A 26,307-nucleotide genomic window follows, 5' to 3' on the forward strand; every position below is an offset into this window, starting at 1 on the left:
TTGATGGCTGAACTTGATTGAGCTAGCTGAAGCTGAACTGGTGTCTCTCTGAATACTAGAGTCTTGCTTGGACAAATCTTGTGATGAGTTGATAAAAGACTGACTGATCTCTCTCTTAAGGATTAAAAGCCTAGGCTGGCCCAGGCTGGCCTATCTCTTTTCTCATTGTTTCCTCTTACTCTCTCTCTTTCATTAATTCCTCATTTGTATTAATTAAAATCTCTATAAAACCCAGCTGACTTGGGTATATTTAATATTTGGGAATTTTTCCCTGGTGACCACCTTATATTTGATTTAAAACAAGACACAGTCTTGAAACCATATTTTCTGCAGTCACAATTTAAGCCAACCATTCTTTTATCTGCCACAGTTTATGGCTTCCACTATTTTAATTATTACACCACTGAGCCACCCAGCTGCCCCCATATGTGTCTAGTATTGATAACATTTAATTATCCATAGAAACCATTCCCAACATAATACAGTTACTAACTTCATCCTTTCCAAATATATCTGTTTTAGTCCCATCACTATCAGAGATTATGACTCCTACCCATTCCTTCTCTGGATTAACAGAGGCGTATTATATTTTACTACAGGCCTTCACCTTCATGTTCTTTGTCTCTAATTTTCAGTATTTTTCTTGTAGACAACACATTTTCAGGTCCTCATTTTTTTGTTTGTTTGTTTGTTTGGTTGGTTGGTTTTTTATCCTTTTTGCTATCCATTTTCTTCTTGTGTGTGAATTAATCCCATCACACACAATGTGATAGTATTTATGCCTTTCCACTTATTCTATTCCTCCTCCTTGTTTGTTACCCTCTTCCTTTATATCTGTTGTATCCCTCCTCAGATGTCAAATTTTCTTTGATGAATAACTTTTTATCACATCTTTTCAGAAAGATCCTCCCTTATGCTCTCCCCTTGCACTATTAATTTCAAATTGAGTCCCCTTTCCAGAGGTCACTCCTTTATTCCTTCCCTCTTACCATTTAATCTTTATTCTATCCACTTTTCCCCAGATCCCTTCCTTATCCCTTTATCCTCCCTCCTATTCTCTGTACATTAAGAGAAATTTTATAATTTTAAATGTATATGTTGTTCTTTCTATATCCTAGATCTGTTGAGAGTAGGGTTCTAGTGCTCCCATCCTTCCACCTTATTATCCTCTTCTTCATAGAAATTCTTCCACTTATTCCTCAACTATATGAGATAGCCCTATCATCATGCCTCCTCCTGGTCTATTTTACTACTATTTCAGCTCATTCCATTACATTCCCTCAAAATTTAGTCTTCTTTCTATACACTCCCCTTCAAAATACTCAGGTAATGATGATATTCCCAGGTGCCATATATGACATTTCGCAATTTAGGAATCAAATAATTTTACCTTTGTAATTGCTTAGGAATAATCTTTCTTTACCTTTGTATGTTTCATTTATATTAAATTTTCTGCTGAGTTTTTTTTTCTGGAATAATTCTTCCTTTTTTCCCCCATTAAACATCATTGTTTTCCTATTTTAATTATGCTCACTTTGGCTAAATATCATAGTTGTTGCCTATTTCTTTTGTTCTGAGAAATGTTGTGTTCCCTGTACTTCATGCTTTTAATATTATGACTTCTAGATATAGGTTTATTCTGACTGTGGCTCCACAGCATTTTTTTCCCATGTTGCTTATAGTATTTTATTCTTATCCAGGGGGCTATAGAACTTTGCTATTTTGTTCCTGTGCTTTTTCATCTTTGGGTATCTTAAAGGTTGTGATTGGTACGTTCGTTCAATTTCTATTTTACTCTCTGACTCTAGAATTTTGGTCATTTTTCCTTGATAATTTCTTGTATTGTGAGGTCTAAATTATTTTTTTCTTATATCTTTCTGGGCATCCAACTAATATTTTATTTTCTCTCTTTAATCTATTTTCCAGTCAGTTTTTTGTGATAAGATATTTCATATTCTCTTCTATTATTTCATTTTTTTTTATTTTGCTTTATCAGTTCCTCTTGCCTAAGGAAATCATTAGCTTCATCTTGTCCAATTCTAGTTCTTAATATATTGTTTTCTTCCATAAGTTTCTGGATCTCTTTTTCCATGTGAATGATCTTTCATAATTTTCTTGCATTGCTCTTTTTTGTAGTTTTTCCTCAACCTTTTAAATTTGTTCTTTGAAATCTATTTAAAAGCTCTTACAGAAACCCTTTTTTGAACTTGTGACCATTCATTGTATTTCTTTGCTGTTTTTGAATATATATTCAAATAAATATATGTATATATATATACTTCCCAGTCCTTGGAGTTTGAACTGGAGTCTTTCTTCTTTATCCCCATACCAGCTATCAATAATTGGTTTATTCTCCTTTGGTTGCTCATTTTTATTTGTTTGCTTATATTTTAATTTTAGTGGTTAGTCCAATAGAGTTAATTATTGGCTTTTCCCCCAGGGGTCTCATTGTTCTCATTGTATTGATGCATGTTACCTCAGGTTCCAGGACTTTTCCCTCCCCTTTTTTCCTATATTCTTTTTAGTTATTAAAATTTTTTAAAGTTCTGAGTTTTATATATTTTTGTTTCTCTGCTGACCTCAAGTACTTCAACCAGACTCCACAGGCAGTACTATCACTTCAATTTAAACTTGCCATTCTACTTCTCACTGTGGCAAAATCCAGATACTCCACTCTTCTGAGAGTAACCATAGCTGATGGGGTCCTAGTCCCTCAGCAAACACACTCATTAGTATGTGCTTCTTCTTCACTCCTCCTCTTCTTCCACCACAGCCCCAGAAAGAGCAGTTATTCTATCTGTATTCAACAGGCATTCAAAGTTCATTGTTTGTTATCATTGAGACTAGAATTATTGTCTTTAGGTCCTAATGCCTACTGACTCTGAGATTTTCACTCCTTCAGTCCCTAGTTGTAGGCCATGTTGGGTCTTCAGAGTCAAGGCTGCAGCAGACAAAGCTGATTACAGGGCCTTCTACCCCCTGATTCAGATTCCAGTCATATTCTCTAAGATATGATCTCATTAGGCTCAGCAAACAAGGTGACATTCCTAATCCTGCCCTCTGGGACTACTTTTTGGATTCCTTCTATTTGGTCTATTACTTGTTCCAGGATTTTCTGCAATGGAATTGAGGCCAAGGCAGTCAGAAACCTTCCTACCTAGCTATTCTTCACTGTTTACATTTATGCTTGAATCTATCTGTTTTTGTCACTTTTCATTTTGATTTTATGGAGTTATTTTTGCCTGTGTGGTGGGGGTAAGGTTTCAGGAGGACAAATATGCTTCAGACTTTACTTCCTTCTTCTCACAACACTTCTCTTCTTGATAAATTCTTGAAAGATGATGTCCAAGCTAATTTTTTTAAATAATGGTTGTCAGGAAGTTCAATAATTTTTACATTATCTTTCCTGGATTTATTTTCCAAGTTAGATGTTTTTCCAATGAGGTAGTTTTTATTAATTTGAATGGTTCTTGAGCTTTGTGTAGCCATTGCTTTCTACTTGCCTAGGGCAAATTTTTAGGCAACATTATCTGGAGTGAGCTTTTGCATCTCCATTTCCACTTGGCCAATTTAGCCTTTTAAGGAGTTCTTCTCTTTTGTGCATTTTTGTAGTCTATCTTCTTTTCTATTTGGCCAAATCTGTTTTTTTTTTAATAAAAGGCTTATTTTCATTTATTTTTATTCCTCTTTTACCAAGTCATTAGCTCTTTACAATTTTCCTATATCACCATCTTTTTTCCCCAATTTTGCTTCTATACCTGTCATATTTTGTTTTAAAAATACCTTTTGAGCCACTGCATTATTTATTTTGGGAGCTTGAAATAAATACGTATTTTTCGTAGTGACTTTGGTGTAGCAGTAGTCTTCTTCTGAGTTTATCTTTTAATCTTCCTTGTCACAAAATAATTTTCTCTTTTGAGTTTCTTTTGCTCATTTTTTGCTCATTGTTTGCTCATTTCCCAGGCTTTTTTCCTTATCTTTTAACTTAAAAACAACTGTTCAAATTGAATTCTGTTACTGTACTCTACTGAAATAAATAATGTTCCAAGCTTCAGGTTCAATATGTGACAAGACCATGAGGATACTCTAGGCCCATTGAGGCAAAAGCATTCAGAAAAGGCATATTTGCAGATCTGTCTCAGACCCTGGAAAGGATCAGTTTTGACCTTGCAGGTCTACAAATCAGTGTCTAAGAACACCTGACTTTATTAACTGGCTCAGAACATCCTTACTAGCTAATCCCAAACCTTGAACTCTATCTCAGGGACAAATGGCCTTCTGCATATCAGCTATATCTTGATGTTTTTGTACTTCTAAAGAAATCCTTGTGTTAGCAATAACAGATCAAAGAAGACTTTGAAGATTACTATTGATGAAGTGTTTGTACACCTTCATGCAGCTGACACCTATGTGCTCTAATTGGCACTGAAGGATGTATGTTTCAGACATGTTACTTTATAAATAATTTTCCTTTTATCTTAGAGTGTAGAAACTGTAAAACTATTGGACCTACATGCTCAGTAAAATGGAATCTATTATCCAGCACACAGCCCCCTAGGCACCCATAATTCTTGTCTCAATTGAGCCTGATATTCTCTGTGTGTCTCTGTCTCACTGCTCTCTAAGCTCTCAGCCTGCCACACCCTCCACTACACATTTCAGCTTTAGCCTTTTCTGCCAGCCAGGACACACTGAAATCTGACTCCAAGGGGATCACACAGTGGTTACCAGCTGAGGGCAGGGCTTTCCCAAAATACTCACTGTAGCACCCTGTGAGCCCACTGATGGGCATTTCCCAAGACTTGTCAAATATATGCAATTATTTTCAGAGATACCTCTGGGAATCCATATGCTTTCAGATCTTCCAAAGTAGTGTAATCTAAGGAGAGATATATCTACTCCTCTCCTGGCCTGTGCTCTTTTCTGTGAGTAATACAATGCCCTCTTTTCTGCCTTATAAATATGACCAGGGTCCTCTAGTTTTCCTCAGGAATAAGCACTGGTTTATACTAGTTCTCCTTCCCACCCTAAGATCATTACCCAGTACTTCAACCTGGATATGTATGTGGGCAATACAACCAGAGTCTTGCCTCTAGAGCCAGGAAATGGTTCCCTGTAATCTCCTTCTAAGTAGTTGTCCAAACCCAAGTAAGTCTTAGAGCTTAGAGGTGGAGAAGCCTTTGCTGCTATTTCAACAGAGTCTAAGGCCTATTGCCTCAGTGTGGCCTACCTTATTGTTCTTCTTTATACTTTACTTCATCCTGATGCTATCAATCTTTAGAATTGGTCGCCGACATTGTTTTGAACTGAAAAAAATATTTTACTTCATAATTTTTGTGAATTATGCAAGTCCAGAATTTGTTCTGAGATTTTATATCATCACTTTTTTGAGAGTTATTTGGAAGAGATAAGGGAGGTCTGTTTATCTTCACTACCATCTTGACTTTGATTAATGCATTATACTATTATATGAAAAAACAGTACCCAAGAATTGAACCAACTTAGAGATATAGAAAAATAATATGAAAATGATTTACCAGACATAGAAACTAAAGTTGAAATTAAACCTTTAATTCCCTTGTTCCAATTTCTGGGATCAACTATCTCAGTCAGTCATAGCTAGCTTAGCCATTGTCATCAGAGAATTATTTTAGAAATCATAGATTAGTCCCTTGTAATAGTCTTCAACAAGTAGACAGTAGTCCTTTGCTCTAGGGGCTTTTTTTTTTCTCCATTTTCCATAGTCACTACTTTTTGTCTGCATCTGAAAAAATAGCACTCTGCTGGTTTTCCTTCTGAAGATTGTTCACTATATTGAAAAATATATCTCCTGGCTAGTCACACTGACTCATTCTTTTCCCTCTTAGAGACAAGTAGCTCACTCCCACAAATGTAATTAATCCCAGATTTTCATGCTGACATATAACTCCTCATATACTTCACTGTAACTCTGGTAAATTCAGGTTCCAGTTAGAAAATAGCAACTATAAGTAGTCATTTTAAGGGGAAAAAAGGTGATATCCAGTGATTAACAAACTAAATGTAGTATAAAAAAAGACAGTGATAGATCATATTCAAGATATGCATCCAAATATTGTGGCTCAGCAATACTATATATATGATGTATAATAAAAACATCTGTTTCTCTTTTTGTCTCTGTCTCTTTGTCTACTTAATTCTTTCTGTCTTTCTTTCATTAGTGGGTTGGCAGACCCTACAAAGTGAGCAAGACTAGTGAGACAAGAATTCTTTTCTAAGAGGGAATAATGTACATTAATAAACATAAATGTTTAAATGACTGATGAGTACATCACTATACCACTATATACCAAAGTGTCAGAGGAAAAAAGAGAGAAATGGGTGAAAGGTAAACAAGGAAAGAGTTTTGTAGAAGAACTAGCCATATTCCAGGGACCAAATGACAACAGATTCTAGAACTTAGAGAGGGGATTTGAAGGGGACCAACTGCTGCTCAGGGCTCTGAACTTCCTGTCTCTTGAGCTGACTGGAGGTCTTGGCTTCCTGTCCCTCAGAGCTGAGGAGAGTTAAAATACCTTATCTCTGTTTGTTCCTGATTGAAGAAATCCTACATTGAAGTGAAATTAAAGTGTTCCTTTGAGGAGTACTGTCTACTGAGATCAAGCCTAAGAAGATTTGTGAACAGTGAGCCTGAACTAAGCAAAGACAATGTTGGTGATGGCCTGAGCCCAAACTCTGGCCTGGCTCAGCTAGGTTGAACTCAGCCATCAAGAGTTCAATTCTGACTATATCTGGAGAAATGTTTCATCTTATAAACCAACCAAGGAGGATTAATTAGATTCAGGTGTAGCTAGAGAGGGTTTGGGGAACCTTAGCCAGAGATAGGACAGGGCTTAGGGAGCATCAAGATAAGGAAGCAATTCCCATAAGGGTATTTTAGAAGGGAGAGGCTAGTAAGATTTTCTTAGCACTAGGGAACCCCTGTTCCTTAATCCTCTCTTCTTACTCCTTTGTTTGTTCCAGAATATATCCCTATTACCTGTTTTTAACAACCTTTTTAAAGGCTTTATAGTGTACTGGTCCCAGTGAGGGAGCTTATCAACATTACTTCACTGAGGGGTACTGAGGAATCAAATAAACCCCAGTATCTCAACATCATCACCAACATCATCATTATTAGTATCATTATTTCAAAAGGAATATTGCAAGTCCATTTCAGGATCATTAGTTTAGTATGGTCTGGAACTGTGATATGGAAATCACTTTAAAAGACTGATATATATTAATTTAAGGTCGCCAAGGAATTCAGCTATGTAATTCCTAAATGAAAACTCAAGTCACCTGTCAACCTTTTTATGGTGTTTTAATTACAAACAGGAGGAAGAAAAGAATTAGAGGGAGTGGGTGGGGGGAAGGGAGAGAAGGAAATAGGGCTTAAATACCCACTCTGCTTAAGCTGAGCCAAAGGCCCAAGGCGCTGGATAGCCGAGGCAAAGAAAAGAGATCAGTCCCTATCACTTACGTGACCAAAAATGGAGAAACAGTCTCAGGGCTCCTCCACACCAAGCACCAGGCTCGAACAATTCTTTTCTCTCCACCCAGGAAGTCCCCAGAACTCCTGAGCTGTCCTCTACCTCACTTCCTGTGTCTCCCTGTACCAATGGTGACTCTAGCTTAACCTAGGACCTCCCAGAGGTCTGTCCTTTTTGAACATGTCTGTTGAAATAATAATTAATATAATAATGAATAATTAAATCTTGAGTTTTGCTGCAGCCCTTCCAAAATCTTGTTACCCTGAGTAGGGTGGAGATTGTAGTTTCCAAGACCTGATTCTGTTATTCCAAGTATCTCTATTGTTATTGATCAGGAAATAGCTAAACCTCATCTTCTAAAGAATGGTCTGAATAGGGTTGAGTAGTTTTGAAATTCACAATTCCCCCTGAGGCCCAAGGAAGGCTAACCTCTCTGATGGGTCTTGTAAACATACTAGCTATGAAATTTCAATAGTTCGAGATAAGGGGAAAATAGGAGAGAGAGAGAGAGAGAGACAGCAAAACCAATGATTTGCTGGGCATATTGAAAAAAGCCAATTAGGGGGCAGTCCTCTTTGGCAGAAGTGTGTACATTAAAAATAAATTCAATCAACCTTCAGTTCAAGCAACCATACCCCAAGGTACATTCTTGATCTTGATGTAATGTAGGTTTTCTGGTATCTTTCTGCAATAGTTCATTCTCTGGATTTAGGAGTTAGCAAGCTTCTTCCTTGAAGATATTTCTCAAACAAAAAAAAATCGTTTCAAAATCTTGGAGTTTTATTAAAATACAATCCCCCCTGAAGTGGGTGTTAAAAAAATCCAGTTCAGCTCAGGATGCATTGTTGAGTTATGGGGGTATATGAGTCAGTTATTAAAAGAATTCAAAAACATTAAAAATGAAACAAACAAAAAACAAAAATACATAAAGGGAAAAATATGGAAGAAAGTAAAACTTTTGGGAGAAAGGGAGGAAAAAAAATTCAAAATCAGAATCAAAATACCAAAATCTATGTATAAACTGTTAAGTAAACAAGAATAACTTCATAATGGGCCCTTGTAAAGGTACAATTTAAAGTAATTTCTATCCCACAAGTCTGTAGGACAGAATGCAGTAATATTTCACTCACCCATTTGCAGCCAAGACTACAGGAAGTTGTCATATTACAAGTTGACATATTACATATGTCAAGGAACTAGAATTCTATTTTGATAGGGAAGAGTCATTCCCTGGTCTGCCTTTTTTCATTCTCAAGGATATAGGGCGCCAGCACGATAGTCAACTTTTTGTATTTCTTTAAAGAGTGTAGATAGAAGGAAGTCCTACGACTTAACGTATGTCAAGTGCCGCAACCTCGAGTCCACATTACTATTTCCTGTGTGCTCTTTTGACACTATTCAGGTTAAGTCTGTGCTCCTTGTTTTTATACCATTTCCTGGAATCAGACACAAACATTAATCATAGTCCCATAATATTTTATCAATAAATGTCAGGTTCCCACAGGCTAAAAATGTTTGGGTATGTATATTTAAACTTATATTACTGCAGAGAGAGAGAAAAAAAATTAATTGTATGTACCTTGAGTAGAAGAAATGAGGAAAGGGGAAAAAATTCAAATATTCAAAAGAAAAGCAATAGTTAACAAATAAGGGAAAGAGAAGAAAAAAATCAGGAATTCAATATGTTTTTGAAAAAACAGCGTCCACTTGTCAATGGATTATTATCTTCAATGCATGTGATAGGATACAGTCAATCAGTCTCAGCAGAAGATGCTCTCTTTACATATGAGCAATGAATCCAAGAGTCCTTCTCTTCAACCTTTATAGATGTTGGAGTAGTTCACAATATTTGGAATGGTCCTTCCCACAAAGGCTGAATTGCTCCAGTATGCTGGAAATTCTTAATATACACCTTGTCTCCTGGGTTCAGGTTGTGAAGTGAAAAGTCTAGTGGTCTGGCTTGTACTGTAGCTCCAGATTCATGAAGTTCACACAGTTTATGCTGTAATTCCTGTATATAGGAAGCAATAGTAGTATCTCCCCGTAATAGTGATGTATATGCCAGGGAGAAAGGCTTAGCCTATATAGGCGGATGTCCAAAAAGCATCTCAAATGGTGAAATATTTACATATTTCCTCTAGTCTCCTCTAGGCCTGCTTCTAAGATAAAATAGGGCCAGAGGGAGAATTTCAGGCCATATTAAATGGGTCTCAGTGCATAATTTGCCAATCATAGATTTGAGTTCTTTATTCATCCTTTCAACTTTGCCTGAGCTCTGGGGATGATATGGAACATGGAATTTGGGAGTTATCCCCAAGCAAGAATATATTTGGTTTAAGACAGAATCGGTAAAATGACTTTCTCTATCAGAATCAATACATGCTGGCAGGCCAAAATGAGGAATAATTTCCTTTAAAAGCACCTTAGCAACAAAAGCTGCTGTGGCTCGGGTCACAGAAAATGCTTCAGGCCATCTGGTCAGTTGATCTACTATGACTAGAGAAAATTTATAATGTCCAGCCTTTGGCATTGTTATGAAATCTATCTGTAGGTGCTCAAAAGGTGTGTAAGCCAGAGGATGCCCACCGAAAGCTTTGCCACGAAATGCATATTGGTTATATGACTGGCCCATAGAGCAGGCTGAACACACTTTAGAGGCTATGGTAGTTATATCGGGGGCTATCCATACTCTCTTTTTTTTTTATTTTAAACATTATTTTATTTGGTCATTTCCAAACATTATTGACTGGAAACAAAGATCATTTTCTTTTCCTCCTCACACCCCCTCCCACCACCTTTCCCTCTCCCATAGCCATAGTATTTTTTTTTCATTATTTCCCTGGATATCCTTGATCTTTTGTTCTTCCAAATGAACTTTGTTATGTTTTTTTTCTAAATCAGAAAAAAAATTTTTGGAAGTTCCATGGGTATGGCACTAAATAGATAGATTAGTTTGGGTAGGATAGTCAATTTTATTATATTGGCTTGTCCTACCCATGAGCAGTTAATGTTCTTCTAATTGTTCAAGTCTAGTTTTAGTCATGTGGAAAGGGTTTTGTAGTTGTGTTCATATAGTTCCTGTGTTTGTCTCAGGAGATAGATTCCTATATATTTTATTTGTCTAAGATAATTTTGAATGGGATTTCTCTTTCTAGTTCTGGCTGCTGAGCTGTGTTGGAATTATATAGAAATGCCGATGACTTATGTGGGTTTATTTTGTATCCTGCAACTTTGCTAAAGTTGTTGATTATTTCGATTAGCTTTTTGGTTGAATCTCTAGGATTCTTTAAGTAGACCATCATGTCATCTGCAAAGAGAGATAATTTGGTCTCCTCCTTGCCTATTTTAATGCCTTCAATTTCTTTTTCTTCTCTAATTGCTATTGCTAGTGTTTCTAATACAATGTCAAATAAGAGAGGTGATAATGGGCATCCTTGTTTCACTCCTGACCTTAATGGGAATGGATTTAGTTTATCCCCATTGCAGATGATATTAGTTGATGGTTTTAGATATATACTCTTTATTATTTTTAGGAACGACCCTTCTATTCCTATGCTTTCTAGTGTTTTAATAGGAATGGGTGTTGTATTTTATCAAAGGCTTTTTCTGCATCTATTGAGATAATCATGTGGTTCTTGTTGGTTTGCTTGTTGATGTGGTCAATTATGTGGATAGTTTTCCTAATATTGAACCAGCCCTGCATCTGTAAAACTTAAAATTTCTTAGACTTATAAATGTTGGAAATTTCACCATTGGGAAATTTCATACTTGAAAAATTTCCTATTGATAGTGGTAACTCTATTGGAATGTGAACCCTATTGGCATGGGAAGCTCCTCCTCCTCCCTTCTTAAGATTACATTAGGACAGAAACCTTTTGCTGAACAATGGAAAGGGCTTTGACCTATGCTTAAGCATAGAACAGGAATTTCTTTGAGTCATGATTGATTTTAGAATTGATACAATAGAGATACTTGGAATGACAGAACCAGGTCTTGGAAAATAAAATTTCCACCCCCACTCAGTCCTAACAGGATTTAGGAAGGGCTGCAGCAAAGGATCAAGATTTAATTATTTGAGAATATGACCTTCAACAGACATGTGCAAAGCCACACCTCTGGGAGGTCCTGGGTTAAGCTAGAGCCAGCATTGGTACAGGAAAGACATGGACAGTGATTGGTAGATGTGATAACTGAGGGGAGGGAACTTGGATGGTTTCCTTAAAGATAGAGGGGTCTGAGGACTGAGGTGTGGTTGGTTGGAGAGGTTTTTGCTCTGAGAGGTGGTGCTTTGAGAAGTTTGCTCTGAAGGAAGCTGGAGGTGGAGGCCCCTGAGACTGTTTCTCCATTTTGGTCACATGAGTGATAGGGACTGATCTCTTTTCTTTGCCTCAGCTATCTAAGGGCTTCGGCCTTTTGGCCCAGCCTAAACAGAAGGGGTATTTAAGCCCTATTCCCTTCTCTCCCCTTTCTTTCTCTCTCTCTGTCTCCTTCTCTCTATCTCTAATACCTTTCTTCCTCCTGTTTGTAATTAAACTCCATAAAAGGTTGACTGCTGACTTGAGTTTTCATTTAGGAATTACATAGTTGAATTCCTTGGCGACCATAAATTAATATATATCAGTCTTTTAAAGTGATTTCCTTGTCACACATCCCTGGTATAAATCCTACTTGATCATGGTGGATGACCCTTCTGATCACTTGCAGAGTCTTTTTGCTAGTATCCTATTTAAGATTTTTGCATCTATATTCATTAGGGAGATTGGTCTATAATTTTCTTTCTCTGTTTTTGGCCTGCCTGGCTTTGGAATTAGTACCATGTTTGTGTCATAAAAGGAGTTTGGTAGAACTCCCTCTTTGCTTATGTCAAATAGCTTGTATAGTATTGGAGTTAGCTGTTCTTTGAATGTTTGATAGAATTCATTGGTGAATCCATCAGGCCCCGGGGATTTTTTCTTAGGAAGTTCTTTGATGGCCTGCTGGATTTCTTTTTCTGATATGGGATTATTTAAGAAATCTATTTCTCCTTCTTAGTCTAGGCAATTTATATTTTGGTAAATATTCATCCATATCACCTAGGTTGGTATATTTATTGCCATATAGTTGGGCAAACTAGTTTTTAATGATTGCCTTAATTTCCTCTTCATTGGAGGTGAGGTCCCCCTTTTCATCCTTGATGCTGTTAATTTGCCTTTCTTCTTTCCTTTTTTTAATTAGATTGACCAGTACTTTGTCTATTTTGTCTGTTTTTTTCAAAGTACCAGCTTCTAGTCTTGTTTATTAGCTCAATAGTTCTGTCAATTTTGATTTTATTAATTCCTCCCTTAATTTTTAGGATCTCTAGTTTGGTTTTCTTCTGGGGGTTTTTAATTTGTTAGTTCTCAAGTTTTTTGATTTGCATTTCCAATTCCTTGATCTTTGTCCTCCATAATTTGTTAATATATGCACTCAGGGATATGAATTTTCCTCTAAGTAATGCCTTGGCTGAATCCCATAAGGTTTGAAAGGATGTCTCGCCTTTGTCATTTTCCTCAACGAAATTATTAATTGTTTCTATGATTTCTCCGTTAACTAACAGATTTTGGAGTATCATATTATTTAATTTCCAATTAATTTTTTATTTGGGTCTCCATGTACCCTTACTGATCAATATTTTAATTGCCTTGTGATCTGAAAAGGCTGCATTTATTATTTCTGCTTTTCTGAATTTGAGTGCCATGTTTCTGTGACCTAGTGTATGATATATTTTTGTGAATGTGCCATGTGGTGCTGAAAAGAAGGTGTATTCCTTTTTGTCTCTATTTATTTTTCTCCATATGTCTATTAACTCTAATTTTTCTAAGATTTCATTCACCTCTTTTACCTCTTGTTTATTTTTTGGTTTGATTTATCTAAATTTGATAGTGGTTGGTTCAAGTCTCCCACTAATATGGTTTTACTGTCTATTTCCTCCTTCAATTCTCCTAGTTTCTTTAGTAAAAATTGGGATGCTATACCATTTGGTACATACATGTGTATTAGTGATATTTCCTCATTGTCTATATTCCCTTTTAACAGAATAAATTTCCCATCCCTATCTCTTTTGATCAGGTCTATTTTTACTTTGGCTTTGTCAGATATCATGATTGCAACTCCTGCCTTCTTTCTATCAGTTGAGGCCCAAAAGGTCTTACTCCAACCTTTAATTCTAACCTTGTGAGTGTCAACCCGCCTCATATGTGTTTCTTGAAGAAAAGAAATGGTAGGGTTTTGGGTTCTAATCCAATCTGCTATTTGTCTACATTTTATGGGTGAGTTCATCCCATTCATGTTCAAAGTTATGATTGTCATTTGTGGATTTGCTGGCATTTTGATATCTTCCCCTAGTTCTGACCTTTCTTCTTTAGCTATCTCCTTTTGAACCAGTGATTTACTTTAGGTCAGGCCCCCTAGTCCTCTCCCTTGAGATGCTTCCCTTTCTAGCCCCTCCATTTTTATGCTCCCTTCCCCTCACCCCTCAACTTCCCTTCCTTTTTATACTCCCTCCACTCTCCCCCTCCTTAATTTTCCTTTCTTTCTTGCCCTAATGGATAAGATAGGATTCGGTATCCCACTGGATCTAGATGTTCTTCCCTCTCAGATTTGATTTCACTGAGACTAAGGTTTAAGTAATTCAGCTTCACTCTCTCTTCCTCTCCTTCTCATATGAGAGTTCTTCCCCTCCCCTTCCCATGTGTATCTTTATATGGGAAAGATTATTCTATTAAGTCCCCCCTATTTCTTGAAGTAAATCTTAGTGTTATCGACGGTTCCCCCCCTCCCTTTTCCTTTCTTTTCCCCCACTTTCCCCAAATCTTCTTAATGCCCAATCTTTCCCTATGCATGTTTCTTCTAACTATTCTTATGATACATACAATTTTTGAGAGTTACACATAACATTTTCCACACATATTAATATATATGATTTGATGTAAATGTAGTCCTTATAGAAGAGAGTTTGACTTAAAGAAGAAGATAAGATTAATCTCCTTTTCCCTTTCTTACATATTTACCTTTTCATGTTTCTCTTGCTTTCTGTGCTTGGATATCAAATTTTCAAATAATTTCTGTACTTTTCTTAGCAAATTGTTGGAAATCTTCTATTTTGTTGAATGCCCATACTTTCCCCTGGAAGTATATAGTCAGTTTTGCTGGGTAGTTGATTCTTGGTTGGAGACCCAGCTCTCTTGCCTTTCTATATATCATTTTCCATGCTTTATGGTCTCTTAGTGTGTTAGCTGCTACATCGTGTGTGATCCTTATGGGAGCCCCCTTATATCTGAAGCTCCTCTTCTTGGCTTCTTGTAGGGTTTTCTCCTTTTCTTGGAAGCTCTTGAATTTGGCAATTATATTCCTACGGTTGTCTTTTGGGGATTTAGTATAGAGGGTGTTCTATGAACCCTTTTTTATTTCTATTTTGCTCTCTTGCTCCAGAACGTGTGGGCAATTTTCTTTTATAATCTCCTGTAGAATACTATCGAGTTTATTGTTTATCTCTGGTTTTTCTGGGAGACTGAAAATTCGGAGGTTGTCTCTTCTCCCTCTGTTTTCCAAATCTGTGACCTTTTTGGTGAAATATTTTATGTTTTCTTCTAATTCATTATTTTTTTTGGCTTTGCTTTATTTATTCTTGCTATTTTATGATCTCACTTTCTTCAAGTTGCTTAATTCTGGTCATTAGGTACTGGTTTTGCTTTTCAGCTTTCTCTGCCCTTCTATTGGATGCTTCGAGCTCTTTTTCCAATTGAGCAGTCTTATCTGTCAGACTGCTGATCTCTTTCTCCCATTTTTCTTTCCAGATTTCCATCTTTTGGGTAAGCTCCAGTTTGAGATCTTCCAGAGCTTGTTGATAGTTTCCATATTGGGAGGCATGCTCTGATTTTTTTGGATTTCATCCCCATTTTCTTCTTTTCCTTGGGTACTTCCACCATAAAAGTTTTCAATAGTCACCTTTTTCCCTTTCTTCCTGGAGGCTTGATTTTGGGCCATGTGAGCCATCCCTTTGATTGTTTTATTCCCCTTTCCTTTTGGTCTGGGGTCTGGGTGATATGGGCTGGTTTTCTGTGAATTTAGGTTGCCTCAGACTAGTTCTTCCCAGCCTCTGAAATTTCTTAGATCTCTGGGCCCCTGATCACAGCCAAACTGCCCAGGTGTTCAGCTCTGCCCAGATAATCAGCACTTGGTCTGCCCCTGGTGTTTAGCTCTGCACAGATGCTCAGCGCAACCACCCCCAGTATAGCTCCGTGGACCCCCTGTACTCAGCGCAGGATTCTCCCGTGAAACCGCCCTCAGACATTTTTTCCTGGCAATCCCTAGATCCCAAGGACCCTGGAGTTCTCCCCCCCTAGCCCCAGACAGAGACATTCCCCACTCACTCGCTGTCCCAGTGAGAGCTCCGGTAGCTCACTCTGGTTTGGTGGCCAATGTGTGTGTGTGGGGGGAAGTGCGGCTCAGTTCACATTTCTGTGCAAGCTTTTCCTCCTTATTATAGTGTGGAAATGTTCAAACCCCATGTACCTTCTGCCTCTGTGAGGTACTGGGGATTCCTTCTGTTCCTCCAAAGGTGATTTTTATGCTCCTTTGATGTAGTCTTTTTCGTTCAGTGCCAGGGAGAGCAAGCATGTGGCGTCTAGATTGCAACCATGATTACTCAGAAGTCCTATCCATACTCTCTTAACAGAGTCCATGATACCCTGGGTACCAAAGTTACCATTTTTTGAACAGATTGGCAAATTTGGTGATAGAAATTTCTAGGGAGCAGGGGTTTCCCTTCAGATGATACCCACACTCCATTAATCTGTTTTGCTTAAAATTTTTGTTTCCATTTTTCCACTTCCTTTTCATTATAGGAAAGTGATAAATTTAAATCATCAGTGGTTGTTAATGTTAAAATTAATCCAGGTCCTTCTATGGCTGCTAGCTTTGCAGCGGCATCTGCTCAGTCATTTCCTCTAGAGGCAGGGTCAGAGCCACCTGTATGGGCAGAGCAATGAACTACAGCTAGGGCTTCAGGCAGTTTGAGAGCAGAAAGAACTTCATTAATAATTTCTGCATTAGCTATGGATTTTCCAGCTGAGGTTAAAAATCCTCTCTGGAGCCATAGCATCCCGACTGAGTGACAAATGCCAAAAGCATATCTAGAATCCAAAATAAATTGTTGCCTTTTTAACCTTGGCAATTATACAGGCATGTTTCAGAGCTATGAGTTCTATCCCTTGAGCGCTAATATTAGAGGGCAGCGAAGCTGACCACTCAGTGGCAAATTCTGTGACTACAGCAGCTCCAGTGTAGCGTATGCAATCTCATAAAAGAAGAACCATCAGTAAATAAGACCAGATATGAGTTGCTTAAGGGAGTGTTCAAGAGATCATCTCGAGGCTTTTCTGCAATGGACACTAGTGTTTCACAACTATGTAATGGTTCTCCTGAAGTTGGTAAATCTGGAAGCAAGGTGGCAGGGTTAAGAGTTGAATAGCGCTTCAAGGTAATGTTTTCATTGTTTAACAAGGTTATTTTATACCTTGTAATTAGCTGATCAGAAAATGCCTGTGTTCTGTGTCTTAGCAACAATGCTTCTACCTCATGTGGGAACATAATTGTTAATGTACATCCCAATACCAGATCAAAAGTTTTTGTCACTAGTAATGCTGTAGCAGCTACTCCTCTAAGACATGGTGGTGCTCCTGATGCTACTGGGTCCAGTTGGGCAGAATAATAGGCAATTGGGCACTGAGAAGGTCCCAAAGTTTGAGTTAAAACACCTGAAGCTACCCCTCTTTGCTCATGTACATTGTAATCTGGGATGCCTAGAGCAGAGGCAGACAGGATAGCCTTTTTTAGATCTGATAGAGCTGACAGGTATTCTGGTTCTAATTTGAGGGGTTCGGGGACCAAATCCCTTGTTAGTGCTATAAGGGGTTTAATAATTTCCCCATAGCAAGGAATCAATTGTCTACAAAACCCTGCTGCTCCCAAAATTGCTCTCAACTGTTTCTTAGTGGTAGGAGCACTTAAATTTTGAATATTCTTAATTCGTTTGGGAGAAATCAAGTGGGCACCTGCAGACAGGATGAACCCCAAATATTCTACTTTAGGGAAGCACCACTGAACCTTATTCTTCGAGATCTTATGACCTCTTTTGTGCAATTCCAAAAGAAGGTGCTTGCTATCTTCCTGACATGTTTCCGCATCTGTTGAAGCCAAGAGTAGGTCATCTATGTACTTGATTAATTTGCTGTTTTAAAATTTTATATTATCTGTATCTTGGCTCAAAATTTGCTCAAATAAGCTCGGGCTGTCTATGAAACCTTGTGGCAAATGACTCCAGCAGTATTTACGGCCCTGCCAGGTGAAAGCAAAGATATGCCTCGAGTTCTCCTGTATGGGTATGGAATAGAAGGCTGAGCACAAGTCTACTACTGTAAAGTATGTAGCTGTGCTAGGAATAGAAGAAATAATAGTATTGATATTTTAAACTATGGAGTGTCTCTTTATAACGTGATTGTTCACAGCCCTCAAAACCTGCACGAATCTATAGAGGTTTTGTCATCGGTCCCTCTTTTTGGTTTTTAAAAGGGCAGGATGGGCAGATTTACAAGGGATTATTATTCCCTGTGCAATTAATGAGTTAATTACTGAGGTAATTCCCTCAATTGCCTCTTTTGAGAGGGGATAGTGAGGAATGGAAGGAGGTGGGCTAAATTTGGTTTTTATCTGCACAGGAACAGCTGACTTAAGTAAGCCTACATGGGAAGAAGATGTGGCCCAAAGAGACTCCAGTATATCTTCAGGTATTGCAAAGGTGGGATGCTCTTTTTTTCTCCTGACTCTCTGAGAGAATTACAGGGAGTAAATTTAAAGATTCCTCTGGTACTTGCAATGATAAGGAACCATATGGGGAGCAAGTTATTGTGGCTCTGAGTTTGCATAGAAGGTCCCTCCCCAGCAAATGTAAAGAGGAGTCAGGCATCAAAAGGAAGGAATGTTGTACCTCTAGGGGTCCTACAGAGACCATTCTAGGGGGAAGTCTTTTAACTCTTAGGGGTATTCCTGATACTCCCATTACATTCTCTGAGCCAACAGAATAACATTGTAAATCAGGTGTTCTCTTTAATACAGACCAGGAAGCTCCAGTGTCTAATAGACAATCATAATAGGTGTTACCCACCTTTAAGGTAACATGGGGTTCATTAGTATGGGGGGTAGTGTATAGGGACAACGGGTAGTAGGACATCAGGGTCCGGAAATCAAAGGTTGTTTCCTCTGATTCCTGTGCCCCAGCCCCCCCAGACACCTTCTTTGTGTTTGGAAAGTTCCTTGGGCACCCCCCTGAAAAGTTCCCCCCTGAAGGACACCCTCCTGAGGGGCATTCACACCTTGAGTATTTTTTGGACAAGCACCATTTTTTATATTTTGTTGTGGAGTTATTTCATTTGTGTTATCATTTTCCCAATATCCATTCCTATCCTCATCATTCCTAAAGTTGTGGTTTTCATCATCATAATTATATTTATTTCTATAGTTATCACTTCTGTAGTTGTTATTAAACTGAGTATTCCTTCCAATAATCTTGAGAAAAGCTCTACACTGTACCATAGTGTGGCCCTTATTCCCACAGAAGTGTCAGGTAATGGATTGATAATTAGATTTCTGGAGAGGGGCAAGTGTCGTTGGTTCGTTATCATGCCCACTTTCTAATTTAGCTATCCTATCTATTACACATCTCATTTTTTTCTTTATTTCCTCCATGTCATCATTATTTTCTTCTTCCTTTTATTTGTTTCCCTTTAAATATATATATAGCTGTTTTTTTTGCAATTCTTCAAGGTCCGTATCTGACCATCTTGGGCATTGTGTTCTAAAATAATTCTTAATTGCTTGCAAGAGTTATTGACAAAGATCCTTCTAACTTGTCTTAAGCTATTCTCTTTAGTTAGGTCCCAATCCAGGTATCTGTCCCCAAACTCAATTATTCTATCCATGAATCTGGAAGGTGTTTCTTCCTCCTTTTGCTTAATTTTTTCAAGTTCCATCCACTTATCTGTACTGTCTGCACATTCCTTCATTGCCGTAAGGATGGCCTCTCTACAACAGTATAGTTGTAGATAATCCTCAGGATTGTTATAGTCCCATTCAGGATCCTGAGATGGCCAATGACCTGCATTCCGCCCCCGGGTTTTGTTGACATGAGCAATTATTTTATTTTTCTCACATTCAGTTAAAAAAGCCTGTAGCAAATTCTCAACATGCTTATAAGATGGATTATACTAAAAATATATATCTCCCATCTTTTTGATTACTAGAAAGGGATCTTGTTCATATGTGGGGATATTTCATGTAAATTCATTTATTTCTTGGGGAGTAAACGGTATCCTATGTCTTAAAGTTACCACATCCCCATTCTGTCCTTTTTCAGGTACTTCTCTTAGAGGAAACAAGCTTCTAGTTGAATTTTGTACCTGTGGGTCAGTTTGACAAAGACAGGTTTCTCTAGGAGGACAAGATCTCCTTTGTGTTAGAATTTCACAGAACACATTATAATTTTTAAAACTCAAGTGAATAATTAATTTGTTTGTTACATTAAAATTCCCCAGAATTTCTCTAATTCCATCTCCTACCTGCACTAGAAAAGGCACAACTCAATAATATATATATATATGTATGTATGTATGTATGTATGTATGTATAAAACTATGTCTCATTAGGCTCTTTCTCTGGAGGTGGATTTACAGAAATTATTCTTCAAAGATGATTTCTGTTGCTGCATATGTTGTCTTGGTGTATAACTGAAAATCTGTTACCCTAAAAAAGAACTACATTTCCCAGGAGCCCATGAACTTCCTATCATTACATACTTCCTGTAGATAGAGTATGTTAGGCGGGGATATGGAAGGTCCTACCTCTTTACTTCCTGTCCCGAGCTTGGTGGTGTTAAGACAGGTGTTTGAACTGGCTGATCAGCTATATGCATATGGTAATTATTTTGTATTCCTTGATTTCTTTTTTTTCCCATTACATTATGCCATTTCCTATAGCAGTGTTGTCAAATTTAATTACAAAGGGGACCTCTAATCCATATAAGGATCTCTGTGGGACACATTAACTTAGTTTTAAAAGATTGTTTCATTGTATTTTCATTTTGCTTATTTCTCAATTACTTTTTAGATAAGAATTTTAAAAAATGAAACCCTTAAAAAATAAAATTCCTACCTTCTGTCTTGGAATCAACACTGTATACAGGTTCTAAGGCAGAAGAGCTGTAAGGGTTAGGCAATGGAAGGGTCTGAGGCAAGATTTGAACCCAGCACCTCTCAATTTTATTATGGTTCTAGTGCACCACTTCTGGCCTACAGTCTGGGACCCAGCCCTCCCCTTTAGTATCTTTCCCCATTTGCTTTATGTACTTCATTTCTTTTCTTTTCAATTCAACATGATAGGGAATGAGTGAAACAATTCATTTATAGTCCCATTCATTCTTGCCCCAAAGAGCTCTTTTCCTGGTGATGCTCCTCACAAAAGAGCTAAGTAACTCCTTTCCTTAGGGTCTATATTTCTTTTTAATCTGTATTTGCTTAATTAAATTAAATAATAACAATCCTCTCATATCATTCATCTGGTATGATGGTGGCTCCTCATAGTTTCAAAGGCAAGATTGTAGAAAGCATGTAGCAATCTTTTTACATAGTTTTCAAATAAAAATCTTGATAGTGTCCATTCATTTCACAAATGTCCTTCCCTTTGTATTTGAGTTATGTTTTCACAAACTATGTATATACACATAGCTGCAGGTAAGTTTATACAGACTTTTGTTCCATTTATTGCAAAGAAACCAGGGAGTAGAAAATTTGTTCCATATATTCGGACTGGAAGACAATCTGTTTTCCCTGCTCTTTGCACATGCCTTGATGACATCTAACTTGTGGATCAAAAGGAAGGGGAGAAATGAAAAGGGCACAGATACAGCAAGACTGATTGATGGTGGCTCAAACCCTAAGACACACTGAGGGGAGATATGCTAAACCATTTGACATAGGGTACCCCATTTTTCCACTCAGGAGTTTCAAAAGGTCAGGCCAAAGATGGCAAGTCCTGGAGGGTGCGTAAGGATTTGAAATTAGCCCCACAGGCCAAGAATGTCCTTATTCTTTATCAAAAAGAAACCAACAGGTTTATAATAGGAATCTGCTGGCACAAAAGTTATTAGCAATTCTCAGAGTAGCTAATAATTTATGTAGATAGCACTTAATGAATATGATCCCATTTTGTCCTTGTAACAACTCTAAGAGGTAGGTGCTATTATTTTCCTTATTTTATGGAGGAAACTGGCATTTGAAAGAGGTCCAGTGACTTGCCCAATATTAATATTGCCTGAACAATAAGCCTCTGAAGCTGGATTTAAACTCAGGTCTTTGTGACTCCAGATCCAGTACTTCAGCCACTATAATGCCAGTTGCTTCAAAAAAGAAGGAACAATAATTGTGACCCAGGAAAGCCTGGCTCTTCAGCAATTCTTGTCTACTTAGAATCTGTGGAACTTGTGGAAATCCTGCCTATTCTGACAATGAACTTCCAGGGAAGCCTTTTCTCTCTAGTTATTCAATTATTCCAGATCTTTTTTTACTTCATTGCATAGGGATTCCAGGGATGAAATTTCCTCTACCGATATTAGGTAAGTAACTGTTCTACAATTTAAGCCTAAGAGTTGCCTCAGGCCCTGAGAGGTTGTGATTTACCTAAGGTCATAAAGCCAAAAGTATCAGAAGCAGGACCTAATCCCAGGACCTCCTGCTTCCAAAGGCCAACTCTCTAGCCACTATCCCAAACTGTCTTTCCTAAGATAAAGGAAACAACAGAACAGCTTTTCCAAAACAAAGCTGAGCTTCATGAATTTACTAGTGATGTGGGCAGATGGACAGAGCAGTAGCCAAATGGACTCTTAAACCTTTGTAGCTACTCAGTGATTAGATTTGTAGATGACAGGTCCAGGAAAAACCTCATCCATGATTGATATAGTAGTGAAACAGAATGAAGGAAAGGGAGCTGAAATCAGTTTCCTTACTAGGGTTGCTTAGAAGCAGGTAGAGTGTGATCTTTATGAAATCACAGCCTATTGGGATCTCATTCCCATTTAATACAGAAAGAGCTTCTGGGGCTTAAGTTTCTCAGGACCAATAAAACTGTCTTCTCTCAGGAAGTTATTCACCAAGCTCTAACATCACTACTTCTGGGGAGAGGATAATTAGTAACAACCTACAGGTACAATGCCAGATCCTGCTTTGCATCTTGGATATAATATTACGCATGCCTCTGGACACCTTATGACGAGAGAATAGATTTTTAGACTACATTTTTCTCTCTATCAATTCAGACTGTAACACAGCACTCTTCTTGAAGTAAGGTAGAGGGTTGGGAAGAAACTCAAGAAGACTATTCTAGAATCTTATATCTTCTACGTCCTACACATTGAGGCATGTGATAACATTGCTGCCTGCCATCACTGCTTGTAGCTAATGTTGGAGGAAACTCAGTGCAGCTGAAAAAGGAATATGGATTCTGCTAAGAAGGGAGAGTTGAGCTTTTCCTCAAGGGGTTACAAGGGACCAGATGCCTAGTGATTTAGGACAGCTTGTACTCTGAAGGCAATAATAGACAGGGGTCTCTGAACATAAGGGCCAGACAAGGAAAGCCAGGCTGTGACTGCAATCCAAGCAAAGTAGGCATATTTTATGGTGGTGGGAGAGAGGAAAATAGGAGGACCTCTTCATCTCAAAGCTTTTGAGATAGCATATTACATCATGTAGTGTCTCCATCCATGAAGCCCACCATATATCTCAGCCTTTGACTGAGGGTGGTAACACCACCCCACAGCCACTACTATTATCCCTCTCTGAAGGGAACCTGGCTACTCTTGCAGAGGAAAAGTACTACAGTGGTTAGGCTTGGAATGGATCCCCCAATCACTTAAAGGCACATAGAGATGAACCAATAGTGTGTTGACAGGAGCTTCTCCATTCATGCCTTCTAACAGAGCCTATGCCCTAGCAAAATGCTGGCTTAAAGAGTCTGTGGAGAAAAGAATAAGAGGGCTCAGGGTATCCTGCAATTTGTGTTTCAGGATCTTTAAAAATGGTAGATTTTCCTGTGCTTTCTGCTTGAGTGGAGTAAAGCTGGAGTCCTTTCCTTTGAGACTCAGCTGACAAAGGACTAAGAGGAAGGAGTTGGAAGTTGAGGCACAAAAAACAACTGTACCTCCCACCAGGATATTCGAGAAAGAGGAAAAAAAAAGTCTTATTTTCCATGGCTCCATTTGGGTCTTCACTGCTTTTTAGCACATATAGGTACAGTTAGTACAAAAAAGGATGAGACATAAATATATAGTATAAACAGGGTGGGCACAAGCCCTTAAGTATAGCAGCAGGCATGTGAAAATTTCCATTCTCTCCAAAGGCTATCAAGCCATTCATCACCACTTGGGAAGAAGAGCCTTTATGATCTCTGGAACAGTCAGCCATGATGTTTATTGGAGGCAGGAATTGCAGGCCTGGGTGGTCTTCTGGGTCTCAAAGGAGTTCAGGAATGAAAATCCTAGGACAAAGAGCAAATGGTGCCCCCTTCACCCTTAGTTGGCTGACTCTACCGCTGTTTGTGATCCAATAGGGATTCAAAATCAGGGGAACACATGAGCTTGTGTTTTACATGGCCCAAAACTGTCAAATCGCCTGTTCTGCTGTCTCCAATACTCACAGACACCAGCTCCTGCAAAAAAGGAGCAGGAAGTACCCACTGTTACATCAAGCGTCACTTTGCCCAGAAGTAGTTGCACCTTTCCTGATTTTTGGATAAGCAGTTTTCCCACCTGACCCTCTGTCAGGTCACTCAAGGTACATAGGTTCTCTGCCAGTTTAGCTTCCCGGTCTTTCTCTGGCTTCACAAGCACCATCTGCCCATCCTCTCCTTGAACCTCTGTCTTGATGGGTTTGATGTCCTGAGTTGACCAGGGAGTGTGTCAGGCAACTGTAGAAACAACAGCTCTTCCTCCTTGACAAAGCTCAGTTCCCTGAGTAAGTCTGCCACAGACACATCTTGAGGAAGTCCAGGCACCACTTGGCCAGGCTTGGGGGGAGCAGCTGCCCTGGTCTCATCCTCATCTTGTGGTTCTTCTTTCACTTTCAGGGCTGGTATATCCACCTCCATGCTTTCTTCTTTGGTTTTTCCTATCCAGGGCTTGACATCAGCTTCTTCACTCTCTTCTTTTAAAAGCCACCCCGAGTGCACCAGAGGAAGCTGCACAGGCTTGTTTCGAGTATTATTCTTGAGCCCTGGATCATCTATGAAGTCATCCTTCTCCAGCATGCAAAGAATTTGTTTAGTTTCCTCATCTGTTTCCCTTTTCTCCTTTTGATGTTGATAATATGAGATGGGCCAAAGTCTGACACATCCACTGTCTTATCCCAGTTGCCTTTTTTCTTCATCATTTCAGCTGGTCCTTGCTCAAAGATAGAGTGAGACTGGATCACTTCTGGCTGACCCCTTCCCCGACCATGCCCATCTCGTAGATCTCAATCCCTCTCTCGCTTCTCTTTCTTGACCAATATTTCTTCCTTTGGCTCTTCCCTTGATCTTCCGGCTAATGATGTTAGGAGTGAATGTTTTCTTCTTGACCCCCCCAGGGTGAGGTCCCTGGAATGGATAGAAGGGAGGCATCCTGGGGTAAGGGGGGCCAATGCCGATCAGACCCAGGGCCCCGGGCAGTGAAGGATGGCCCACCCCGGCGAGGCCCTCTTCCCCTGTCGAACTGCCTTCAGACATCCTGAAAATGCCCGAAGCCTAGAACCACGTGGCTGCCTAACCTCCGCCAGGTTGGCAGGGAGCCCACCGCGATTCATTCACGCCAAACTGGCAGCTTCAGCCCCGGCCACCATGGCCGCAGCTGCACCGGAGAGGTATTCCTTGATTTCTAATGATCATTAATAAATCTCTTAAAATAAAATATTTTATTATTAGAGATTTAAATTTTACATTGGTTATCATTGTTTTGCTCTTCATAATTTCAGGGAAATCTTAGCATGTTTTGTTTTTTATATTAACATTCTCAGCAATTAATATGGCTTTCCATTATAGTCATCTGCTGTAACCTTTTTAGCCATTCCTTGATTGATGGGCATCCTTTCAGTTTCCAGTTCTTTGCCGCTACAATAACTATTTTAGAATATATAGGTTCATTTTCTTTCTCTTTGATGACTTTAGGAAACAAAACTAAAAGTGATATTTCTGGGTCAAAAAGTATACATTTTTTTTAACTCTTTAGCTTCCCAAAATGGGTGAATCATTTCATAGTTGTACTACTAGTGTATTAGTGTCCCCATCTTCCACATAATCTCCACCATTTGTCATTTTGCCTTAATTACCACTTTGAGCAAGCTGATTAGTATGAGAGAATATATGAGAGTGTTTTGGTTTGCATTTCTTTGATCAATAATGATTTAGAGTATTTTTTGAGATGGTTATATGTATCTTTGATTTCTTCATCTCAAAAGTATATCTTTTTACTGGGAGTCATCAGGCCATGACACCTTTCCAGAGTCACATGTGGTAGCTAAGGAGGCCACAGAGTGGCCCTTAGCAAGATGTGATTGCCCACTCAATCCCCTTTACAGAATCTCTCTCATCAATATCCCTTACCTATGGAACTGACATGATTATTATCCCCTCCCCAGTCTCAGAAGGAATAATGCAAGAGCAAATTACCTGTACCCTACTTCCCCAAAATATCACCAAAAGA

The 26,307-nt window shown here is 38.5% G+C and overlaps 1 pseudogene; it reads right to left on the reverse strand.

The window, feature by feature from the left end:
* Nucleotides 1-24,026: 24,026 nt before the first annotated feature.
* Nucleotides 24,027-25,334, reverse strand: LOC100023109 (DNA-directed RNA polymerase III subunit RPC4-like; annotated as a pseudogene).
* Nucleotides 25,335-26,307: the final 973 nt, after the last annotated feature.

Source organism: Monodelphis domestica, chromosome 3 (assembly GCF_027887165.1).
Source record: "Monodelphis domestica isolate mMonDom1 chromosome 3, mMonDom1.pri, whole genome shotgun sequence".
Lineage (NCBI taxonomy): Eukaryota > Metazoa > Chordata > Mammalia > Didelphimorphia > Didelphidae > Monodelphis > Monodelphis domestica.